The 14,009-nt window shown below is 38.3% G+C and overlaps 1 pseudogene; it reads right to left on the bottom strand.

The window, feature by feature from the left end:
- Window positions 1-14,009, bottom strand: part of LOC132114763 (cGMP-dependent protein kinase 1-like) — a 53,323-nt pseudogene that overhangs the window by 24,865 nt on the left and 14,449 nt on the right.

Raw genomic sequence — 14,009 nt, 5'->3', positions numbered from 1 at the left:
GATGCCATGAATGCTGCATGTGAGGACATCACAGCTGACCATTGCAGGGGATGGGTGCTGCATTCAAGATTTTTTCCACGTTGTGTGGCAACGGAAAACATCAGATGTGATGTTGATGAAAATCTTTGGCCTGACCAACGTGAGCGACAAGATGTCCACCAAGAATAATTTTTTTTTTTTTCATGAATTGTATTTGTTGTTTGTGTATTTGTACACAAATATGAAATGTAAAGTGAAATCGTGTTACTCTTGTCAGTTACTTTACATGTACAGTAAATACACTTGTATTGTGTATATACACATAAAGTACAAAAATAAACCCTGTAAAAATACAAATGTTCATAGACTTTTTTTCTACATACTATTGACTTTTCTCAACAAATATGAGATTTTTGTTTAAACCCTTAATTTTCATGGTTGACTGTTGTGGTGAAAAAACAACTAAACATTTTGACCAGTGTGGGTCACACAATGACAAAAATACTTTAGATTTTGGTGGCCTTGGCCAAATTATTGACACAATAACTAGGTTTTGAAGCATGAATTAAATGTTTTGGGTGAGTAACTACATTTTGCAGACATGCTATAAAGTTTTGAAGTTCCTGCAAACAGTTGTGACATTTGCACTCACAGTTTAGAGAATGTTAAGACTGTTTCGAAAAATGTGCCAAAGCAATTGAGAAAAACTGTAATGCACATATATAGAGCCTGTCATATATGGTAGCAAAAGAAGCTCAGCTGTGTTTGCTTGTCACACACACAAATCACTGGTTTGCCACATTTTTAATGTGCTCTATGATCAATGTTTATATGTGAATACTAACCTAAATTAAAACTCAAAGAATTATGTCAGTTTTTTCTTTATTGGTTATATTTTGAAATGTTCTGAAGTGTCGCCCACTTTCTTGCTTACTACAATTCTATATATGTTAACTGTTACAAGTTTTCCCTTTGTTATGCATGCTGAAGAACAAGCATGCTACAGATGCTTTGATACCTATACACTTGATGCTTATACATATATAAACCTACATTAGTCAACTCTACCATTGTGTATTTCCTTTGCAAAATCACAAAAAAAGCTAAACAAAATGTCTAAAGATCGCTCACCTGCCATTGAGCAGTTCATACAGCAACATCCCTAGAGCCCAGAGATCTGCAGACAGACCGTGACCTTGATGCAGAATGACCTCTGGAGGCTGATAACCCACAGATCCACAGAATGACCAGGCTCTGTGCAAAGAGCCCAGCTTCTTAGCACAACCAAACCCTGTCTGATAGAGAGAGAAAAACAACTGAAGTGTTATAATAGTTCAAATTACCCAACATGAATCAAGTAATTACAGGTTGCCAACTGATTTAACTTTAAACATGGTAGAATGTGTATGTGTTCAGCACCAGTTTAGCATATCCTCGCTGGTCCAGTAGCACATTTTCAGGTTTCAGGTCTCTGTGAACAATGTCTTTGGTGTGAAGTACATGAAGAGCTTCCAGGACACAAGCTGCGAAGAAGTCTTCCAGTGACCCCCTGAAACATCAAATCACATAGTAGTCAGTCACTGTTCAGTTCATAAGATGATACATTCACTGTAGCATTCAGTCTTTACACATTTTATTTGTGTAAACCTTTTAGCTAAATACTTTCAGGTTACCTAGATTAGGTATATAAATTCCTTAAAATGTGAGATTTACTCCAGATAAAGTACTTCCTTACAGTTAGGTGATTTACAAACACTTTGCGGCAAAATCACTCAAAAGAACTATTTTGAAAAGAATTGTACGCATATATCTCTGTATGTATGCTGAGATGCTGAGACAGTACGTACCTCGTTTTATCAAATAATCCTGAAAAAACAAATCATCTTAGCTTCCACAAAAAACATTAAGCAGCTGTTTTCAAAAATGATAATAAGAATTGTTTCTTTAGTACCAAATCAACATATTAGAATGATTTCTGGAATAATAAATAAATAAATTTGCCAACCCCAAATTTCTGAGCTTGTACAATAGTGTATCTACTGTAATAAGGAGTCTACTAAGGAATACAACTGCTTAAGAAGGTTTCAATTAAATGCAAAATGGGTTGTATTGCCTGGTTTCACTGGTATACCCAACAACCTCAAAGAACCCCTAATAATCTAGTTTTCAGAAGCCCTCTACTGTATGTGCTGGCACTTTAGAACTCAGAAACAAATTTGATGAACCTTTAATGAAACATTAAGAACTTTCTCTGAAGACGAACAAAACTGCAGTCCTGTTCCTAGAGGGTCAATGTCCTGCAGAGATCAGCTCCAACCCCAATTACTGTAAAGTACCTTTTCTAAACTCTTAACACAGCAACACAACTACATCACACACTTAGCCAAATAGTTAATTTTCTGGCCAAAACCACATTTTGTTAAATAAATACAAACTCTACATTTCAAAATGCTGAATAACTTTTTCTACATATACTAACTCTATCAAAACACAGCAAACACAATTCAAAATTGAGTCATTCGGACAAAAAATTTGCACTACTTTTCTATCGAATAGGAACATATAGTCAATTATAGAACATTGACTGTCAAAATACTAACAGTTAATGGCTTTACAAAAACTGCATTACTTTCTTCTACATGTTTGACATAGACGTTTCAGTTCTACTTGCATAGACAATAGAAAAGTTATTAATTGTTCAAAAATTCCATTGTTTTTTGTAATGTAATTACCTTCAACTAAAACCGATTTTACATTTTTAAATGTTGAATGTGTTCATTCTCGGCAACATATTGTCTAAAACTGGGTTGGATGTGGATGGTAGCTGATGCCAGAGATCAACATAAATTACAACATACATGGCCTTTGGTTACTATGCATGTTGTTTCTGTCACAGGATAAAAAAACGGTAATTGTGAACTTTTTATCTCACAATTTTGACTTCTGTTTTTGGAATTGTGAGTTTACATCTTGCAATTCAGACTTTATCAGATTCACAACTGCAAGAAATAAAAGTCAGATCTGTGAGATGAAACAAAGTCACAATTACCCTTTTCCCTTCATATTCCATGGCAGAAATAAGCTTTCATAGGTTCCACGTGTGTAAGAGGGAAAAACAAACAAACAAACATAAAACATATACAGTCCGGCACACATTCTTACCCCCTCCCTTACCTATTCTTCTCCCTTACCTATCTTCTTCTGATCCAAATATTCCTCTCCCTCCTCCAACTATTCCTCTCCCACTCCAAGGCATTATTTTTTCACTCTCTGATTATTTGAGTTGTTCTGCATCCACAAAACCAATTCAATCTGGTATATTTTACATGTTGATGTAATGGAAAGAGCATCAAAACCTGACTATTCCTCCAACTGAGACTGGAATCAGCTATTTCTAAATATTTTAGTGATCGTTTGTTACAATATTTTATTTAGAGGTATTTTTCATTACTTTTGAGTTGTTGTTGTTGCAGAAGTAGAGGCTTTACACTATATTTAAAGTCTGGAACATTAGGTCTTCATTTCTGTCATGCTGTGTTTAAGCATCGGTAAAAAAGCTAAGAAAGATCTATGATTTTGGCATGGGGTAAGATTATGTGAAAAGAAAATGTAAGCATTTACATTGTAAAAAAAACCTATATCGTGATATAGAAAAGGAAAAAGAAATATGGGCACAAAGATGAAAATAAGTCCATTTTAAGAATGTGTTACCCTTGTGTTGTCCTCTGTCTATACAGTTTAAGCTTTCCAACTGAAGACTCATGAGATGAACCTTTGAGCTATTTCAGAGAAATGGTTTCTCATTGGTTTATCATCAACATTCTCTTCATTAGTAAAGATTCACTTGCACAATTCATGCCAAATTTACAAAAAGTCTAATAATAATGTGTAAAAATAAAAATAAAAAGTGTGCTTGGCAGTTTATGACAACTAGATTAACCATTTTGCATTTAATGACTTATACGATGAACTAAAGACTAGATGTTTTGAGGGGTAAGATTATTGCACAAAACACTGTATAATACATTTTGAGCGACATGACATTAGCAACTGATAATGTAGGAAACCGCAGATAAATGTGTGTAATCAATTGCATGAATGTACAAAAGCTATCGCAACTTGTTCAAAAGAATGAGAAACTGGTTTTATGATATGTGTAAATGACTAGATGATGTGGAGGTTGTAAGTAGTTTTGAGAATTTCATTTCTGATTTGAAAAATGCACCAAAGTGACTGAGAAAAACTGTAACTGCACTTTCTGGTCAGTCGTGTTCTACTTTGACATTTTCCATGAAATACTGGTATGATCCTTCTGACATCATATTTCAGGTTGTCACATTTCATCTCCACTCATTAAAGCTCAATAGATCAGCTCTGTTACAGAGGAAAATATCATAGTGATCAAATACTGTTTATTGCACAAAGCACACAAACAATGTGTAAACAGTTTTTAAGCCATTTTAAAAAATCTAACATTAAACCCCAAAACATTTTGAATGTAACAGGGTTGCCTAACATAATTTTTTTCTTCTTCTTCCAATTACAATGTGACATTTGTTACAAGGCACAATGAAATGAGTGATAATACAAGCATTTACTCACAGGCTGTTCATTTGTATTACATTCATAATTCATTATTTAGAGTTCAGTTAAATAAATGGTAAATTAGTATTCTGCTTTGTCAATAATAGAATTCTATCTCCGCTGATTGTCTTTCTATTGCTTGTATTCGTTAGCTAAAAATAAAATAAAATATATTTTAAAAAAAATTATTAATTAATTAAATTTCAAAGAACTATTTAAAAATACATAAGAATGCCCATGAATACAGTAGAGACAAAAAGAAGACAAAAGTGTGTCTTGTAAAGGTCTATGTGAATATGGTAACGGTGGCATTAACCTGCGCAGGAAGTGCAAAGATTGTGTGATAGCCGCGAGGCCATTCCTCTGCATGATCCTCTGAAACACCTGACCCTCCATCACCCACAGTCTGCTGTTGACCAGAGCTGCACACACACACACAGCAAAGATTGAGAAGAACTGGATTACCAACAGTCTGTGAACTGACGGCTCTTTGTTTCGGTGAAAGACAAATACGTGATTTCTTTCCTCATGGCTGTGAAGGAGAGGGATCAGAGAAGAGAGAGAGACAGTGTGGCTTTGTTGTACAGATATATAAAGACAGAAAGAGAAACTGATATGGAACGTATGAACTGTATGAGACTAATAAGTGTGAGATCTCTGTGGAAAACACCAGACTAGCATGGATTGAGGCTGATCAGCTATTCTTTTCAACGGCAAACATTATCTCTAAACCTACATTAATACATTTAAGCTAACATTGTTACGAATTCAATTACATTTCCAGGATAATATGTGAGTTGCCAGGCAATGAATATCATCTGTTTGTTCCTTATATCAGCTCCATAGGCCCCTTTGATGTTTATATAATGTCTTATATAAACAAAGATATAATCACATGACGTTTTATAAAAACACTGGTCAGTCGTTTGACCGTGAGAACAAAAATAGTGTAAACAATTTTTAAATGAACAGAATTTAATCAAAATATGAAACTTTTGTAACAATATACACTACTGTTCAATAGTTTGGGGCCCGTCTTGTTTTTTTTTTTTTTTTTATAAATTAATAGTCAAACGTGTTAAAAAGGTCATATTTTCCACATAATGTACATTATTGTTTCTCCTCTATGCCCCGCATTCTGAATCGAGTGGATTTTTACAAAGCTCATCGTTCTGAAAAGCAAGGTGTGCTCTGATTGGCCAACTATCCAGTGTGTTGTGATTGGACAAATGTCTCAAGGATCTGACAGAAATGTTACGCCCCTCAACATATGCTGTTATGGCATGTCCCAGTCAGAACAGGACAATAACAACAAAACCCATTACAAATGAGGCAGTTGTTGCATCCAGTGTCACGGACGCACACACAAACTGGTAGAATCAAATGCAGTGTTTATTAGGGATAAATCCAGACTCATAAATCCAGCCAAGCCAAGGTCACAATCCAGGTCAAAACAAGAAACAAGAATGTTCTGAAAGGAAAGCTAGGTCCATGGAGGGGAACAGTAAGTGAAAACAACAACAAAAACAAAACAAAGAGTCCAGGAGGGAGGTGGAAAGGTGGAGTGGCCGGGGACCGGGGCAGAGCCAGCAGAGCAGGAAGCCAGGGTGGAGCAGCCGGAACTGAAGCCCTTCCTGGACCTAACATGGGGAACAGGGGCCTGCCTCGGGCTTAACTCGGAAACAGGAGCCCACCAGGGCGGAGCAGAGGACCACCACAGCTGTGCAGACGAGACAGAAGCCAACCAGGATGGAGCAGAGGACCACCACAACCGAGCAGACGAGATAGAAACCCACCAGGGTGGAGCAGAGGACCACCACAGTCAAGCAGACGGGACAGAAGCCCACCAGGGCGGAGCAGAGGACCATCACCACCGAGCAGACGGGACAGAAGCCCACCAGGGTGGAGCAGAGGACCACCACCGCCAAGCAGATGGGACAGAAGCCCACCAGGGCGGAGCAGAGGACCACCAAAGCCGAGCAGACAAGATAGAAGCACACCAGGGCGGAGCAGATGACCACCACAGTGGAGTCGATGGCACAGGAGAGCAAGTCTGGTCAGGTAGGACTGGAACAGAGAATATGAACAGGTTAATGGCGGCCTCCGTGGCCATGATGAGATGGTAAATGGCCTCCATGGCCATGACAGGGCAGGCGGTGAGTTCAAAGACAGCCTCCATAGCTGTGACGAGAGGGTAGATGGCCTCCGAAGGTTCTGCAGCAGTTGCCGCCACCTCTGGAGGTTCCACAGCCGTAACAGTCTCCTTGATCGCAATAAAACAGGCTGAGAGTGCATTGCTGGATGCAACAGACAGGATGTGATGAGGCTCTGGAAGTTCAGCTGAGACGTGACCAGGTTCTGGATGATCTGTTGTGGTATGACGAAGCTCTGGAAGATCTACTGAGATGTGATGAAGTTCTGGAAGAACGGTAGTGTTTTGACTGGGCTCATAAAGAAAAACCCTGACTTGACCCTGTTCACGGAGATCAACGGTGACTTGACTTGACTCATGATGTTTAACTGTGGTTTTACTTGACTCATGGGTGTTAATGGTGACTTGACCTGACTCTGGACGGTCAATGGTGACTTGACCTGACTCTGGACGGTCAATGGCGACTTGACCTGACTCTGGACGGTCAATGGCGACTTGACCTGACTCTGGACGGTCAATGGCGACTTGACCTGACTCTGGACGGTCAATGGCGACTTGACCTGACTCTGGACGGTCAATGGCGACTTGACCTGACTCTGGACAGTCAATGGTGATCTGACTAGACTCTGGGAAATCAACGGGGACCTGATCAACGGGGACCTGACTCGACTCTGAAAAGTCAACGGGGACCTGACTCGACTCTGGAAAGTCAACGGGGACCTGATCAACGGGGACCTGACTCGACTCTGAAAAGTCAACGGGGACCTGACTCGACTCTGGAAAGTCAACGGGGACCTGACTCGACTCTGGAAAGTCAACGGGGACCTGACTCGACTCTGGAAAGTCAACGGGGACCTGACTCGACTCTGGAAAGTCAACGGGGACCTGACTCGACTCTGGAAAGTCAACGGGGACCTGACTCGACTCTGGAAAGTCAACGGGGACCTGACTCGACTCTGGAAAGTCAACGGGGACCTGACTCGACTCTGGAAAGTCAACGGGGACCTGACTCAACTCTGGAAAGTCAACGGGCACCTGACTCGACTCTGGGCTGTCAATGGTGACTTGACCTGACTCTGGGAAATCAATGGGGATTTGACCTGACTCTGGGAAATCAACGGGGACCTGACTCGACTCTGGAAAGTCAACCGGAGGGGGAGGGGGTGGCAGGCGGCCATCTTGTGCAGTCGTACTGGGCTGCTGGCCATCTTGTGCAGTGGTGCTGGGCTGGCGGCCATCTTGTCTGGAGACACAAGTGTGGCTGGTGTATCCCATAAACCACGATGATGTAGGTACTTGGTGAAACCCCAAAAGTCCAGGACCTCCAGCCCCTTCATCTCCCACCGAGGCAAAGGGTGATCCAGGCAGTGATTAAATAAGTCCTTTATTGCCTCATCATTATATTCCAGCCCTACCGCCATGGTCCAAAACACCTGAGCCAGATCACCCACCTCACACCCCCCTTGACGAAGGGTGGCCAAACTCTGGAGACTCCTCTTCCACTCGTTCATGGTTGCTGGGGAAAAGATTCGAATTTCCACACCGCTGAATCTAGGTGTGATGGAGTCCTTCTGTCATGGACACACACACAAACTGGTAGAATCAAATGCAGTGTTTATTAGAGATAAATCCAGACTCATAAATCCAGCCAAGCCAAGGTCACAATCCAGGTAATCCGTCAAAACAAGAAACAAGAACGTCAGTAAGGAAACACGAAACACAGGGTGACATGAAACAAGGACTCCATGACAATGACAGAAACAAACCGGGTATATATGGACAGGTGCAAACAATGTGAGTGGGAACAGCTGTGTGCAATGAACAGTGATTAGTCCAGATCAAGGCTAGTGTGAAATGCAGTACTGAAGTGGGGTGACGATATGGGGAAGTGAGACCTCTAGTGGACACCCAGGGATACACAAACCAGACACTGTGACATCCAGTTGTGACATAATTACTGATTATAATGTTTTATACTGCCTTTTTATGCAATTCGCGCCATGTAAACACAAAGCCATTTCTGCATTTGTGATCAGATAAACGACAAACAACAAGAGCTACTCTACACTGCTCAAAATTGCGTTTGAATCATCAGTGGTAAATCCTTTACATACTGTATGTTAACCTACTTACATTCCGTGAATCAGAAACACCTGACTGTCCTTGCAAAGAGTGAGGAACAGCCCGTGGCTTGAGTGAGCGAGAGCCAGAGGCTATAATGAAGAACGGCCGGCGGATTGGATGAAGGAGCGTCCGGGGAGTTCTGGCAAACCAGTGGTGGACGAAGTACACAGATCACGTACTTGAGTAAAAGTACAGATACGTATAGTAAAATATTACTCCAGTAAAAGTAAAAGTACTCCTTTTTCAATTTTACTCAAGTGAAAGTACAAAAGTACTCCATTTTTTATGTACTTAAGTAAAAAAGTACTGAAAGATAGATGTTTGCAATTTTATATAGGCTACTTAATTAAATTTTATATTAGCACATTTTTTTTATATAATCCTACTGTTCAAAATACCTGGGATTTTTCCAAAATTACCACTATATGGAGTCAAGATATATTTTTGTTGTTGATATGGACTACGCTGACGAGAGTAATGTTCACTGTGAAGCTTACACTGTGATGTACCTGAGAGAAAGCAGAGTTGACCATCTGATTTTCACCAGTAAGAACAAAGTATTTTAAAGTTTGTTGTTTTACAGAACATCACAGTTATATGTGACATGATAATAAGGCCTGAAGTTAGGAAGAACATTTTAAGGAAAATATAATTATATTTTCATAATGATTTTTTCCTTCTCAAACCTTGTCTGTGGTGTAAAAACAGCCCTGGCCAAACGGGGTGCATCTCTTCCCACTTGGATAATTACTGTAGTTACCATGTTCTGAACATCACATCCTTTCTTTTCTCCCCAGATGTTATCTATATATATAGGTGGTTGAATAAAATATTTGGACATTATTTATAAAAATTACCTCAAGTTAGCAAGCTTGTTAGCTAGACAGTTAGCATCAGCTAACAATATTTACTTATTTTCGGTACGGTTATGAATAAATATTCATGTTTGTGTACTCGTCTAGTAAATCCAAACAATATAACGTTACTGTTGATAAACAATATAAAAACAGATGTCACATAGGACATGATATCATTTTAATAAAACTGTTAATATTACCGCATCGGGGGAATTTGAACATGCATGAGTTATTTTATTTAATCTGTGTTAGTTTAATGGTTATTTTTATTTTATTTTTTTACCTAAAACACAGAGATGATTGATGTGTCTGCATCGTCTGCACTCGAGCATTTCAGTGGGCTTAAATAGATCACTCTTTACAACGGATTTAGTTCCCAAACAACTGACAATTTTGACCTAAATATGATTATCAGTTACAAAAATTAATCCTAAATTTCAACATTAATAACATACTTTAAGCATATTTTTAGCAACATCCAGGGCCGTAGCTGGGGTTTGCAGGGCCCCGCTGAAGGTTGTACCAGTGGGCCCTGTTTGATATGATTTAATCTGTATGTTCGTTCATTTTTATTTATTTGTGCTATTTACACAATGTTTAAGTTTTTTTTTTTTTTCAAGTGTGTAGGTGTCAAGGTACAGAAACCGAATAATTAAATGTAAAATAGCACTGGATAATCTTCAATGTAAAAATGAAATATACAATCAAATCAAAATTTATTCAGACACCTTCAACACCTCTCACATTATTACAGTTTACTATCGCTTGTAAAATGGTTATAAAATATGACAAGAACTTATAGTTAAACTGTGTCAGAACAAATAAGTCTTGATAATGTCATAACTTTGATAGAAACTTATTTAATGGATTACAATCAACCAAAACTACAGACAACTGTTACAATATTTACACAACTATCAATACTTTGACCAATTACCGAGCAATGCTTTATTTTGTTCAGACTGTGGTGTGAAAAGGTTGCATTAGCAATTCAGAAAAAAACATTAGCAATGCATGGTGCTTTATAAGGTGCTGAATAATTTTTGGTCCCAATTTTATATATAGATAGAGAGATAAAAATATTATATCTATCTATTTCACTAGTAGTTCACTGTATGAAGATACTTTGGGTAAAATATGAGAACTGAATTGGGCTCTTTCACATCCTTTTGTTTGTTCAAACTGCGATTTGTATTTGTTCGTTCAGGTGCAGGAGGGAGTTCGAGGAGAACTTTGCAGAAGACAGCCCGGTTCGCACCGAACACAGCGCGTGAGTAACCAGCTACTCTGTTAAGCTTTTTCGTGTCTTGTGTTTGGATGCTTTAATGTTTAAATTGACAAGTGGTAATTTAAAAACACGTGAAAATGATAAGCTTTCGTGACGACGCGCAGCAGTGGCCCGTCAACTGTCCTGACTGAGCATCTCCCGGTGCGATTTGCGATCCGATTTAAAAGTTTATTTTGAAAAGACTCGTTCATGATGAATCAGACACTGCTTCTGCGTGTCGGAGCACGTGATATATTATAAGGAGTAACGATATGTTTTATGAAATGTAGTGAAGTAAAAAAAGTACGATCTTATGCTTTGGAATGTAGTGAAGTAAAAGTAAAAGTTACTCAAAATAAAACTACTCCAGTAAAGTACAGATACTTGAAAAAGGTACTTAAGTACAGTAACGAAGTAAAGCTACTCCGTTACTGTCCACCACTGTGGCAAACACATGTGATGACCCCGGCCTGGACTCTGCTTCGTCCATAGTGAATGCCGATCCGGAGATCCACAGCGCGAAGTTGATGTATTTCCTCAGTGACCAGCACGGATCAGCTCTAGATATGAAGAAGTGGATATCGTGCTCTTTTGGAAGGCCAAACAAAGTAGTTTCTCTTCCACAATGAAACACACAGCATCTCCACGAAATGGCGACGGCAGCAACAGAGAGAGTAAAAGGTACGCCTTCTTTCTTTGCGTGAACTTTTGGGCAGCATTTTGCAAATCTTCCCACATAGTGATGTAGAGATGTGGGGGGCGTGTTTAAAAGAGCTGTTTTAGGAGGGTGTGGACAAGTCTTAACTTTTATAAAGAATATCTCTTTGGATTTAAAAGTTTAATCTTTGTAACTTTACAGATCTTCTTCATGCACCAAGAGCTTGTAAAACACTCCAAAGAGAAAGTAAAAATTTAAATCGCATCATATGACCATTTGTAAAAAATACTTATATTGTTCGAATTTTTTTTAGAAATGCTGTTCTTTTTAACATTTTATTCATCAAAGAATCCTGAAAAAAAACTATCACCTGTCCCAAACAAAAATATTAAGCAGCAAAAACATTCCCAACATTGATAATAAATCAGAATATTAGAGTGATTTCTGAAGGATCATATAACACTGAAGACTGGATGATCAGTTTTGAATCACAAAAAATTTATTATATTTTAAAACATATTAAAATAGAAAATTGTTATTTTAAATTGTAATAATATTTCAAAATATTACTGTTTTTATTTTTTTTTGATCAGATAAATGCATCCTTGGTTAGCAGAAAAGGCATCTTAAAAAACATTAAAATCCAAATGATCCTAGGATTTCTGTAATGTGTTTCTGATTTTCTGTTTCAGGTGACTCTAAAATACACTGAAAACTGCTCCTCCTGAATAGTAACGTGCTTCTACCAAGTTGCAATTTTTCTAAAAAAAAAAAAAAAACAATAAAAAACAAAGCTGAAAATAAAGTTCACCCCCAACTCATTCTCTATCACTTCCTGAGACCCTCTTGAATTAGTAATGACACAGATTAATTGACTCTGCTGTCGCTGGGAAGAGAAATACTGCAATAGGTCTCCTCTGCTCTGCCTCTCTTTTATCTCTTTTCCTTTCCTCTGCCAGATCTCTGGGAATAGCCGAGAATTTGAAAATAATCATTACACCCCAAAAATGCAGAACTGGGCTGCAATAAACATCATGAACACAGATATGACTCCAACACTGAAAAGCATTTTTTCTTTTTTTTTCTAGTTTTATAGGGTCACACACACACAAACACACACACACAAACATACATATATATGGGTTTTAATTAGAGGAAAATATTTAATTTAACATTTAATGGGGAAATATGTTAAGCCCAACCCAGTTGTCTCACGTTTTGACTTGTTGCAAACATTTTATATTCAATTCAACCTAATCGAGGAAATTTAAGCAGCATGTCAAACACAAAAAAAAATTTTTTTTCACCTTTTCAAGGTCCCCTTGTTATTTTATAAAAGCATAACAGCATAAATAGAATGTAAGAAGCATGGGATGATTTTCATGGATTTTGAAACAAGCGTATTTTATTTTAATGCAGTTTCAAGGCCAGATCAAGCCAAAAAGCCAAACAGGTTTGATGAGTGGGCATTATTTTTTAATCACGCTTAACTAAATTATTGAAATGTCTGTGATAAAGGGGTTAATGGTCAAAGTGTACTGTGTCTGTATAGGTACCATTTATGCATAATATATGTCCACTGTGTTTTAAAGAGATTGTTTCAATGTATACAATATATACAAAATCAATTCCAAAAAAGTTGGGACTCTGTACAAATTGGGAGTAAAAAATATTGAAAGTGAGACATTTTGAAATGTCATGCCAAATATTGGCTCATTTTGGATTTCATGAGAGCTACACTTTCCAAAAAAGTTGGGACAGGAAGCAATAAGAGGCCGGAAAAGTTAAATGTACATATAAGGAACAGCTGGAGGACCAATTTGAAACTTATTAGGTCAATTGGCAACATGATTGGGTATAAAAAGAGCCTCTCAGAGTGACAGTGTCTCTCAGAAGTCAAGATGGACAGAGGATCACCAATTCCCCCAAATGCTGTGGCATAAAATAGTGGAGCAATATCAGAAAGGAGTTTCTCAGAGAAAAATTGCAAAGAGTTTGAAGTTATCATCATCTACAGTGCATAATATAATCCAAAGATTCATAGAATCTGGACCAATCTCTGTGTGTAAGGGTCAAGGCCGGAAAACCATACTGGATGCCCATGATCTTCGGGCCCTTAGATGGCACTGCTTCACATACAGGAATGCTACTGTAATGGAAATCACAACATGGGCTCAGGAATACTTCCAGAAAACATTGTCGTGAACACAATCCACCGTGCCATTCACCATTGCCGGCTAAAACTCTATAGGTCAAAAAAGTCCAGATCTTTCACCCATAGAAAACATTTGGCGCATCATAAAGAGGAAGATGCGACAAAGAAGACCTAAGACAGTTGAGCAACTTGAAGCCTGTATTAGACAAGAATGGGACAACATTCCTATTCCT

Source organism: Carassius carassius, chromosome 34 (assembly GCF_963082965.1).
Source record: "Carassius carassius chromosome 34, fCarCar2.1, whole genome shotgun sequence".
In the NCBI taxonomy this organism is placed as follows: domain Eukaryota; kingdom Metazoa; phylum Chordata; class Actinopteri; order Cypriniformes; family Cyprinidae; genus Carassius; species Carassius carassius.
Note: the sequence above shows the minus strand (reverse complement) of the source record. Positions and strands in the feature narration are given on the sequence as shown.